The 12,500-nt window shown below is 48.1% G+C and overlaps 1 pseudogene; it reads left to right on the forward strand.

Annotated features, from left to right (window-relative positions):
- Nucleotides 1-11,544: 11,544 nt before the first annotated feature.
- Nucleotides 11,545-12,500, forward strand: part of LOC101075525 (receptor-type tyrosine-protein phosphatase mu-like) — a 43,375-nt pseudogene continuing 42,419 nt past the window's right edge.

The raw sequence follows: 12,500 nt of genomic DNA on the forward strand, positions 1-12,500 counted from the left end.
ACCTTCCTTAAATGAAAAGATGAGTTCCAGGTTTTCACCCTCTGATGGGCTGAACCGAGCCCTCACACACTCCAATGGTTTGTCTTTTTCTGGTGGTGTCTGTAATTAGAACAGTACTGTTAACTCAGCAATACACACACACACACACACACACACACACACACACACACACCTCCCTGATGACCTGCTGTGTCCAGGTTCAGAACTGTCGCTGATTCAGGAGCTTTTTCTCTCTCTCTCTATACACACACACACACACACACACACACACACACACACACACACACACACACACACACACACACACACACACACCTGAAGTCAGCTCTTTGTTCTGTCTTGTCAGGGTTTTAATGAAACTCACGGATTGAATGCACAGTGTGTAGTCAGGTGTGTGTATTGTTGTTTCATCTACATACACACTGATGAGACCGTGTGGAGTCCAACCATCTTTAGGGGGACATAATTTGGGTCCCGACATGGTTCTCATGACTTTACAATAACACTGTATATGAACTTTATATTAGCTAGAAGTTCACATTCACAATCCAAGAAATTAATGAGCCGCCGAGGCCCCACCAGGATTTGTGTGTTAGGTCTTTGGTTAGGGTGGGGGGGGGGGGGGGGGGGACCATCGAGATGATCTGTCTTCCTATAATTGTCTAAAAAGATTGCACGCACACACACACACACACACACACACACACACACACACACACACAGTGGCGCCCAGATTGCATATAAATCATGTAAAATGTCATCAGTGTTGACCAGACAGCAGATTTAACAGTTGTTATAAGGACACGACTAATTCCCGAAACTGCTGTTTGCTGAACAGGCAGGAGGCATCTTAACAGATTATAGATGCAACACACACACACTAATCTCTGTCTTATTACTGAAGTCTATCTTCAAGTTATCACACACACACACACACACACACACACACACACACACACACACACACACACACACAGGTCTTCAAACAATAATCCTGAATATGAGCAGAGATTTGGTCCCAAACACTAATCAGACGAGTCTGTGAAGATTAAAAACAAAGTATTAAAAAAATGAGTTGTCAGAAATACAGTTCTAGTTTATTATTTATTTACTGTATCTTTGCTCAATTTTATTTTAATAATGAAATAATTAAGGAAAAGATTCACCTGTCATTTTATCATGTTTCTAAAAACAGCTAATGGAATAAAAATGTTAAATGTGAGGAGTTCTGGAGAAACAAGGCGGCCTTTTTATTCCCTGCTGATGATGGGAAAAGTCCGAATTTGCTGCGTTGTGGTCAGTGATTTAAAATGAAGCGCTGCTGATCACATCACCACCTGACGAACGCTTGTGTAGATTATATTTTTATATCCAAAACTCCAGTAAAAGCGCGTCCCTGCGTTGAGTTCAGGGACCCCTGGAGATTCGGATCTCAATGACGGAGCTTAGTTCTGACACCAGCCTCGGAGACTAAAATCCTCCGCAGCCTCCATCTCATCTCACACCGAACAAAAGAAGTCTTAATCCGGCTCCTTAATTCCCGATGGGTCTGCGGAGTCTGCGTCTAATCCCAGAGGCCACGGGGCCGATAGCGGCGTCTCAGCCCACCACGGATCCTTTATACCCGCGCTAATCCGAACAGGGGACTCGAACGCACCGGGGACCAGAAACCCTGCAGAGTGAGAAGAAAGTTGCAGCAGATAATTCAGCCCTCTGATGGGGATTTGCCAGCAGATTAAAGACAACAAATAGTTCTCCCTTTTTTTTTTTAAAATTGCCCAAACAGGAAGCATCAAAGTGGAAAAACCCAGTTCAGTCCCAGATTACAAGCATGTTTTATTCAACAGCGCTGAAAATGGAGGTCAGTGAACGCATCGTTCAGAGCGGTTTACCCTCGTGATGGAAAAGTTAGAATCAGAGAAGAGCATCTCCATCATCCCTGTAGTCTCCATCATCCCTGTAGTCTCCATCATCAGGGCCGTCATCTTCATCAGGGCCGTCATCTTCATCAGGGCCGTCATCTTCCTCTTCCTCTTCCCCGTCCTCTTCATCACCTTAATGCTCCGTTTAACTTGCAAGGAAACGGAGATGACTGTGTCAACAACATGACCTCAGAGTTCTATAAACGGAATCGCTGATTAAAACACACACACACGCGCGCACACACACACACACACACACACACACACACCTGAAGTCAGCTCTTTGTTCTGTCTTGTCAGGGTTTTAATGAAACTCACGGATTGAATGCACAGTGTGTAGTCAGGTGTGTGTATTGTTGTTTCATCTACATACGCACTGATGAGACCGTGTGGAGTCCAACCATCTTTAGGGGGACATAATTTGGGTCCCGACATCGTTCTCATGACATTTCATGGTGAGGACCTTAGTTTTAGAAACCATAGAAGCTTCATTCGCTCACCTGTTACCTGAGGCTGTTGCGGAGGGTCAAAGCTACTGATGTTAAAATGCTCATCAGGTACCTGCAGATACCCCGGCCCACCTGCAGATACCCCGGCCCACCTGCAGATACCCCACTGCAGGAGAAAGACCAGCGTCATGTGATGTCAGCCTGTGGCTGGTGTGTTCACTATCATCTGTAAACAGGAGAATTCATATGTCTGCCTGGCATCTCTCTGCCTGACAGTGCTTATCATTGTGTGTGTGTGTGTGTGTGTGTGTGTGTGTGTGTGTGTGTGTGTGTGTGTGTGTGTGTGTGTGTGTGTGTGTGTGTGTGTCCTGGGGCAGCTCCAGATCCTTAATATGCTTCACACTCTGATTAATCATTGGTGGAATGTATGTCAGAGTGTAACTGGTGGGAACCACAGGGATGGTGGAGGTGGACCCACAGCGATCATTTGCTCCAGCTTCTGGAACAGAAAGATGGATGTCTCATGCTCTTTATCAACAGCCTCATCCTCCTCATCAGCAGGGGACCATGGAAACTAGCCTGGTTCAAAGATGGTGGACAAGTTTCATGTGTTGAGGTGATACTAGAAAAGATGATATAAGAGGACCTTGAGACAACCAATCAGGAGGCAGACCGCTGGTGTAGAGGCAGACCGTTGGTGTAGAGACAGACCGGCGGTGTAGAGGCAGACCGTTGGTGTAGAGGCAGACCGTTGGTGTAGAGACAGACCGGTGGTGTAGAGGCAGACCGGCGGTGTAGAGACAGACCGGGGGTGTAGAGGCAGACCGGCGGTGTCGAGGCAGACCGCTCAGGGCCTGCCTTACAGTACATTTGCATTAGTGGTTGAACGCCAATAGGCAGCTGCAGGCAGACAGCTGCTTATAATGGTGTGTGTGTGTGTGTGTGTGAGTGTGTGTGTGTGTGTGTGTGTGTGTGTGCGTGCGTGTGTGTGCGTGTGTGTGTGTGTGTGCGTGTGTGGGGACTCGCACAGTTTTGCACTGCTGTGCTGAGTGTGTTATGATGTCATGCTGTTTCGGGAGGTGTTGCTCTTCATGGCTGCTGTGAGGAGCATGTAGAAAACGAGGCGACACCGAGAGGATCGCAGCCTCCGCAGTTGTGTCGCGAATATTCTGGTAACTGAAGCTGTAGGTCGTGTCCATGGAGACCAGAGTGCATAGGGTTTCATTTCTCTCATATTTTAGACCAGACTGGTATGTTGGTACAATGTAAATTTACCTCCGAATGTTGTTGTTGTTGTGAAATTGCTGCTGAAGGTTGGCGTCCTGCGAGAGCAGACCTTTCCAGCCTTGCTAGCTTATCTGAACTCCCCTGTTGCTCCCTGCTGGAGGTGAGCGTTGACCTTCTGTACGCAGGGGTGAGGGGGTGAGGGGGGTGAGGAGGGTGAGGAGGTAAGCAGCACACTCTGTTCTGCTCTTTGGCAGCTGGAGGTGTTGTTTTGTGACAGTTACTCGTGTGTGTGTGTGTGTGTCTGTGTGTGTTTGTGTATGTGTGCGCGTGTGTGTTGCTGGTTATTGATCATCTGTTGATTGCCGCTGGGGTCTGACATTAAATGTATTGTACGAACAAAGTTCCCAGCATGCACCAGCAGCCACCCAACAATGCTTGTGTGAGAGCCAGACAGATTAAGATGTAACACTCTTCTACGCTTCCCACAGATTATCTGGGACACAATTTAATTTGACATGATCCTGGTTATGATATGTTTCCTAATCTCTAATCTGTGTGTGCGTGCATGCGTGTGTGTGTGTCTCCATCTGTTCACTGGAGATGATTTTCTTTTTGGATTTACATCAACCTTCTTGGCTGCGCTCCTCCTGTAAGACATTAACCAGTGCAGATTCCACCGAGGCAGCCAGTCGGTCTCAATAATCCAACATAGAGTCCAAACTCGGAGATTGTGTCGTCTCCTTTGGTGTGAAGAATCACCAGTTGATGATTGAAGGCAAGTAAGGTGTTTCCAGGGGTTCATGTGAAAGGCAGGTGAACTGGGTCTGTGAAGGTTCTGGTCAGAGGTGGCCATTGAGGCTCCTCAAACAGCCACGTTTATGGTCCAGAAGGAGGAGGGCTTCCAAACCTTCATAATAAGAAGGTCCTCAGGGTCCTTCAGGGACTGTGGGGAAGCGTTCAGGTCTTTCCTGCCAGGTCAGAACTGCTGAGATGTCCTACAACATTAAACACAACCTATGGACGCTGCACACACACACACACACACACACACACACACACGGATGGAGACATTGTGACATGTCTGATCTGGTGTGGTGTGTGGCTGGGGCCTGATGTAAAGAGGTGGTGACAGCTGAGGTCCTGTGGGTGATGAGTGGACAGCTTGACTGATGAGGACGGACAGAGGACACACGGAGACACTCATGACTCTGCAGATGTTCCACTTCACTGTCTGTTGGGCCCTCATGTTCCAGGCTCAGGTTCTAGCAGGGTCACTCCAAACGTACCAAGGTCAGAGTCCTCAGTAGTATAGGTCGCCGTGTCCATCGTGTCCTCGCCGTGTCCATCGTGTCCTCGCCGTGTCCAGAACAGGTGACCTGTGATGCACAACGCTCGCGTCGTCCAACAGTGATAGCCCATTCTGCATTCCTCCGCACTCCTCTTTGTTCTGCCTCAGACGTTGGAGATTTTCAGATTTTGTCAGTAACTCGACAGAACAGTATTCGCAAGTGTGTTTCTGTGTGTGTGTGTGTGTGTGTGTGTGTGTGTGTGTGTGTGTGTGTGTGTGTGTGAGTGTGCGTGTGTGTTTGGGGGTCACCATCAGTCATCTGTGGTGTTGTGGGCTGAATTGCCACCACAGACAAGTTTGGTCCTGCAGGTTTCCACCATCTCCTCCTCCTCCTCCTCCTCCTCCTCCTCCTCCCTTTGCTTCACCCCCCTCCTCCTCCTCCTCTTCCTCCCTTTGCTTCACCCCCCTCCTCCTCCTCACCCTCCTCCTCCTCCTCCATGCCCGGAGGTGTTCCAGGCCAGAGGGAGATGGAGGCGGAAAAGCGGGGCGAGATAATATGAGCGTGTATGTTACACAGTAATTATTAGTAATTAGCATATTATTCTAATACTGTCATATACACAGCTCCGAGTGTAGCCTGGTACCAGCCACATGTCTCTATCTCACACACACACACACACACACACTCATGCACACGCACTCTCTTTCAGGGTTTGTTGCTGCATTATTCATGTTTGGCCTGGGGCATGGTAGCTCACTGCGCTAATGCTAATGCTGTTAGCACCCAGTTACTGCTCCTGCTGGACATCACAGTTTACACACACACACAGACACATTCCCTCTCTCTCCCTGTCCCCATGCCCCCTTGTGTCTCTCTCTCATTCTTTCCCTGTCTCTCCTTCTAATCTTCTCTACTCTGCCACCCTCCCCCCAGTTCTCTCCCTAACCTTGTGAAGACAAGTTCCTCCTGGTCGTCTTGGTCTTCTTCTTGTAGGACACTTTGAAGGCTCAGATCTGGCGTGAAGAGGATATTTCTGATGTTTGGGAATGCATTGTGTGTGTGAGTGTGTGTGTGTGTGTGTGTGTGTGTGTGTGTGTGGGTGTGTTGGGCAGACAAAGAAAGGAAGGAAAGGCCCACTTCCTGAATAAAATGGACACTGGACACACAATACCCAGCACCCTCTCCTTCTCCCTCACCTCTGTCTCACCTCTTTTTTTTCTACTTTTATTATTTCAGAAATTTTTATTGATATACTGACGACCTGGGATGTGTGTGTGTGTGTGTGTGTGTGTGTGTGTGTGTGTGTGTGTGTGTGTGTGTGTGTGTGTCACAGATGCTCTTTTCCATCCGTCATACGTGTTTATGTAGTTTGTAACCATCACTTGGACCCAAAATCCCGACTGGTGATTGGATGAACCTTGACAGGCAACAATCGTGATTGGGACAGCTCCCAGGAATGCCAAGGGCTGTGTGTGAGTGTGTGTGTGAGTGTGTGTGTGAGTGTGAGTGTGTGTGCATGTGTGTATCCAAGAGAGAGACGGGCAAACAGAGCAAGAAAGACACCAGCTAAATGCCACCACAGGCCTATGCTGTCTGCCGCAGTGTGTGTTCACTGTCACATCCAATCACACACACACACACACACGCCAACACAAAAGGGCAGAAAGGAAACAGGAGGTTTCCTGTCGAGAAGGTAGAAGAATAAAGGGGGTAAAAGAAGTGAAAAAGGAAAGAGAAAAAAGAGCAATGGAGGGGACAGTGTTCCATTAACATGACATCAGAGGTCTATAAACAGAAACAATGATTACAGAGTCAGTCGACTACACCCAATGTACACACACACACACACACATTAACACACACACACACACACACATTAACACACACACACGCATTAACACACACACGCATTAACACACACACGCATGTATTAACACACACACACGCATTAACACACACACACACACATTAAAACACACACACATTAACACACACATTTATATACAAACGGATCTAATTTATGATTTAAAATAATTTGTGGAAAATGACATCTGAGTGAAATCAGGTTAAAAAGGTGAACTTTATAGATTAGTGTGTGTGTGTGTGTGTGTGTGTGTGTGTGTGTGTGTGTGTGTGTGTGTGTGTGTGTGTGTGTGTGTGGCTACATTCGGACTCTCTCACCTGATCCTAGTTTATGTAATTGAACTACCGCAGGAATTTGGTTCCCTTGTGTGCACATAAACACACTTAGGACCTCGGCTGTGAAGGTTCCTCAGGGGGTAAAAGCTGTTTCTGACCAGAGTGGTGCCGCACACATGGATTTACCCAACAACATCGGAGGGTTCTGGCCAGTAGGGTGCTGCCCAGAGAGCACTGCTGGATGGTCAGAGGAGTCTCATCATCTGGCTCCAAATACGTGTCTTCTGCCTCCTCCTCCATCATTCGAGAGCTTCCCGGCCTCCAGTACCATTTAACAACACGGTGTGGTGAAGCGTAGCGAAGCGGGCTGTCCGTTCCGGCAGCACTGACGGGGTACTGGCCAGAACCTGCAGCCATCAGCACATCCTGTGAGACCGTCAAGACCGTCCCCCAGAGCTTTTTCACAGTCAGAGTGGAGATATCAGTTCACGAACCAGGAACGCAGACACACGTGCGCTGTGGTGTCGGTTAACTCTGGAAACCTGCTCCGAATGGAGGACGGTTCTGTGGAGGTTACAAACCCACCGGCTGTTTCAGGGCTGAGCTGGAGAAGCAGACGTCCTGGAGTCCTCAGGATGAGGAGAGGACGGTTAAGGCCTGGCCCTATGGGGCTTCCCGAGACTCGTCCCACACTTCGCTGGAGCGTTGGTGTGTCTGGTGGAATTTCTGTCAGCTTTATGTCGCTGTGGATGATCATATTGCTGACATCAGACATCGGCGGGAGTTGAGACGCATCTCTCCCCGTCAGTCGAAGTGGTTTTCAGCTGCTAGCGCCGCTGCTAATTATGGTGACCCGACACGTGTGGGAGCCGACATCGCTGCGGTCTATAAAGTGACAGAAAATTCCTTCTGGTTCTTCTTCTCCACACGCTGTTGTGGCGTCTCTGTCGTTCTCGCCAACTTTTTGCTGAAGTGTGTAACAGGAATTAGCCCGGCGCTCGGCGAACATGTGATCAGAGCAGCAAGTGTTTGCTGGTGGCGTCGTTAACATTCCTGTGCTCACCCAGGTGGGTGGACGCTGAACAACAAGACTCTGTTTGTGTCACAGAGACTCTTTACATCTGCCGCCAACAACAGAAACCATCCAGTTCTTCAGAAAGAGGACGAGGAGCCGCTGCCACCTTCCACTGTTCGCTCGACTGTCTCAGCATCCATCAGAGGGGGGAAGATGACGGGAGGAGACGCCATGAAGAGAAACTTGTTCAGAGAGCGATGGCAGGAAGCAGAAAGACTGCAGAAGAAGTGAAGATAATCACCAGCAGATGGTTTCATTCAAACTGAGGCTGAGAGCCCATCAGAGCAGAGAGAGAAGAGAAGTAAATGAGAGCAGCTCCACCCAGACCAGCTGTGGTTACCATGGGGAGATTGGCTGTTAATAGATTACAGCCAACAGGGATTGGCAGGAGCACAGCTCTAATCTGGCCCACCAGCAGATCAGCTGAATGCTGACACACACACACACACACACACTCACACACACGCTCACACCACTCAGACACACACACACCACTCACACACACACACACACACGCACACACACTCACACGCTCACACCACTCAGACACACACACACCACTCACACACACACACTCACACACACACACACTTCATCAAACATTTCCATCTGAAAATCTGACAAGATTTTAATCTCCGGAGTGAATTTAATGTCTAATCTCACTGTGACCATGAATGAAGCAACACCTGACTGAAACAACAGCACACCTGACTGAAACAACACTACACCTGACTGAAACAACCAGCAAAGCACCCTGACTGAGAACAACAGCACACCTGACGAAACAACACTACACCTGACTGAAACAACAACAAACACACCTGACGGAAACAACACTACACCTGAACTGAAACACAGCACACACACCTGACTGAAACAACAGCACACCTGACTGAAACAACAGCACACCTGACTGAAACAACAGCACACCTGACTGAAACAACAGCACACCTGACTGAAACAACAGCACACCTGACTGAAACAACAGCACACCTGACTGAAACAACACTACACCTGACTGAAACAACAACAACACACCTGACTGAAACAACACTACACCTGACTGAAACAACAGCACACCTGACTGAAACAACAACACACCTGACTGAAACAACAGCACACCTGACTGAAACAACAGCACACCTGACTGAAACAACACACACCTGACTGAAACAACAGCACACCTGACTGAAACAACACACACCTGACTGAAACAACACACACCTGACTGAAACAACAACACACCTGACTGAAACAACACTACACCTGACTGAAACAACAGCACACCTGACTGAAACAACACTACACCTGACTGAAACAACAGCACACCTGACTGAAACAACAGCACACCTGACTGAAACAACACTACACCTGACTGAAACAACACTACACCTGACTGAAACAACACTACACCTGACTGAAACAACAGCACACCTGACTGAACCAACACTACACCTGACTGAAACAACAGCACACCTGACTGAAACAACAACACACCTGACTGAAACAACAACACACCTGACTGAAACAACAGCACACCTGACTGAAACAACACTACACCTGACTGAAACAACACTACACCTGACTGAAACAACAGCACACCTGACTGAAACAACACTACACCTGACTGAAACAACACTACACCTGACTGAAACAACAGCACACCTGACTGAAACAACACTACACCTGACTGAAACAACACACCTGACTGAAACAACAGCACACCTGACTGAAACAACACTACACCTGACTGAAACAACACTACACCTGACTGAAACAACACTACACCTGACTGAAACAACAGCACACCTGACTGAAACAACACTACACCTGACTGAAACAACAGCACACCTGACTGAAACAACACTACACCTGACTGAAACAACACTACACCTGACTGAAACAACAGCACACCTGACTGAAACAACACTACACCTGACTGAAACAACACTACACCTGACTGAAACAACAGCACACCTGACTGAAACAACAGCACACCTGACTGAAACAACAACACACCTGACTGAAACAACAGCACACCTGACTGAAACAACAGCACACCTGACTGAAACAACAGCACACCTGACTGAAACACTACACAACAGGGTGAGACACTATTACGTCCTACTGAGATGTGATAATATTCTAAATTGTGGTATTTGTGTTTTATTTTTATTTAAGAATCATCCGATCATCTTTACAGCAGTTCAGCGACTCTAATTCTGCTGGTTGTGTTTCAAACCCTCCTGGAATCCCGACAGAATACACACAGAATCTGATTTGTTATATGGATGTAAATTCATCAAAAAGAAGATAAAACAGATTGTGTCTTTTATCTGGTTGTGAGCCAACTCTATCCAAAGGGGTGTGTGCGTGCATGTGTGTGTGTGTGTGTGTGTGTGTGTGTGGGGGGGGGTCGTGGGTTTAATGTGCCTCCTTTAATAAACAGAGGAAATGAGCCTCCCAGCTATTTACTGTCAGAGCTTCTGGATGACAGCTGCCCCCCTTTCCACGGAGGCTGTGAGGTGTTAGCCCCCTGATGCTACAATATGTATTTATTCACACGCTCATTCATGATGTGGTTGTGAATGGAGGGATTTAGAGGCCTTTGAGTTCCAGAGGAAGTGATGGTTTACATCTATTATCTGTGTGTGTAACCAGCAGGGAGGATGCTGGGAAATGGTAATGAACTGGAACTGGTTCTCTCTGCAGATTATCTCCTCTAAGATGCTCTGGAAAAATCTCTGAAATGGATGTTAAAGTTTCTTTCTTTTCTAGGATGAGTCAGAGTGTCGGAATGGAAGGTTTTGGTGGGAGGTGATGTCTCGGAACATATGATCACGTAAACAGATTTTGTGAGCGTCTCCCTCAACCACGCGTCTTCTCCCCCGTTCTCCTTCAGGGAACTGCTCAAACTCAGACAAGCGTCGCAGGACAAGCTTCATTTCCACACAAATCCCCTCGTTCTGTCCGATTTGGTGTGAAGCTCCACCTGAGCAACAGAATCTGTCCCGTCCCAGCTCCTTTCCAGGAGTGGTCCTGGTCTTGGAGGCATCTCGTTGACCTCGCCACTCTCCTTGTTCTCTCCCCTCAGTCGCATCGTACACAAACGTTGCCTCTGGTTCCGCTGTTGCACTGACAGCATTCAGACGTCTGTCTCAGAATCCATCACCCCGGCAACCGGCTTCACTCTGAACAACGCGCTCACAGACAAAACAACTCACCTCTGACAAATCAGATCATATTCGTCTGCACTAAATGCTTCACTATAACCCTCTCCTCCAGCCCGGGGTAACAGAGCCTCCTCCTACCTGCCCCCAGACACGTCCTACTGCACCAACCTGACCACCATGCAAACAAGATGCACTTTTTCAGTGGTCTTTAATGTTCAATATGTTCATTTCTTTCTCAGATTTCCTTGTTTTATTGTCTCATTTTAACCCACAACCTCTCTGTCTGTTTCAGTCTGTCTTGCTGGTCAGGGTGCAGACTGTAACCTGGTCCAGTCCAAACTGGATGACTTTGACTGGGAACAAGGGGACCCAGGAGGACAGCAGGCCAACAGCCCCTGGATCCATGCAGGTACCGGTCATCTGTCTGTATGGCTGATAAATGGTAGAAAAGCTCCTTCTGTAGCATCACCCCGAAGCTGCTGCTTTAAGTCCGCCAGAGAGGAAACCTGCTTCCATAATGAGCTGTTGAATTGTTGCGTCCCGGTTTGTACCTGAAGGCAGCACGGAGAGAAAAAGGGCTGCAGCAGCTTTTGTTATCGTCTATTGACCTGCTACACCAGTGAGTTATAGACGGACAGAGACTGAATCCAGGGAGATAATACCCTGTGTGTGTGTGTGTGTGTGTTGTGTGTGTGTGTGGTGGTGTGTGTGTGTGTGGCAGGCTGTTTGTCATATGCTCACAGAGGTTAAGCCGCTGACGAATGAAAATGCGGCACTCTTAAATCACAAAGCCAATCATGTGAGAGACACACAGAAAGGAGGTGATTACTGTCCAGTTTCATGTGATGTATAGAAGAGAGGAGAATGGGAGGAGAATGGGGAGAGGGGGAGGAGAATAGGGGAGAGGAAGAGGAGAATGGAGGGAAAGGGGGAGGAGAATAGGGGAGAGGAAGAGGAGAACAGGAGGATGGAGGGAAAAGGGGAGGAGAATAGGGGAGAGGAAGAGGAGAATGGAGGGAAAGGGGGAGAATAGGGGAGAGGAAGAGGAGAATGGGGGGAATAGGGGAGGAGAATAGGGGAGAGGAAGAGGAGAACAGGAGGATGGAGGGAATAGGGGAGAGGAAGAGGAGAACAGGAGGATGGAGGGAAACTGAGGAAGAGTATCAGAGTAGAGGAGAAGAGGAAGAGAACGGGGTGAACAGTGGAAGGAGAGCAGGGAAATAGAT

The sequence above is a fragment of the Takifugu rubripes genome, chromosome 10 (genome assembly GCF_901000725.2).
Source record: "Takifugu rubripes chromosome 10, fTakRub1.2, whole genome shotgun sequence".
NCBI classification, from domain to species: domain Eukaryota; kingdom Metazoa; phylum Chordata; class Actinopteri; order Tetraodontiformes; family Tetraodontidae; genus Takifugu; species Takifugu rubripes.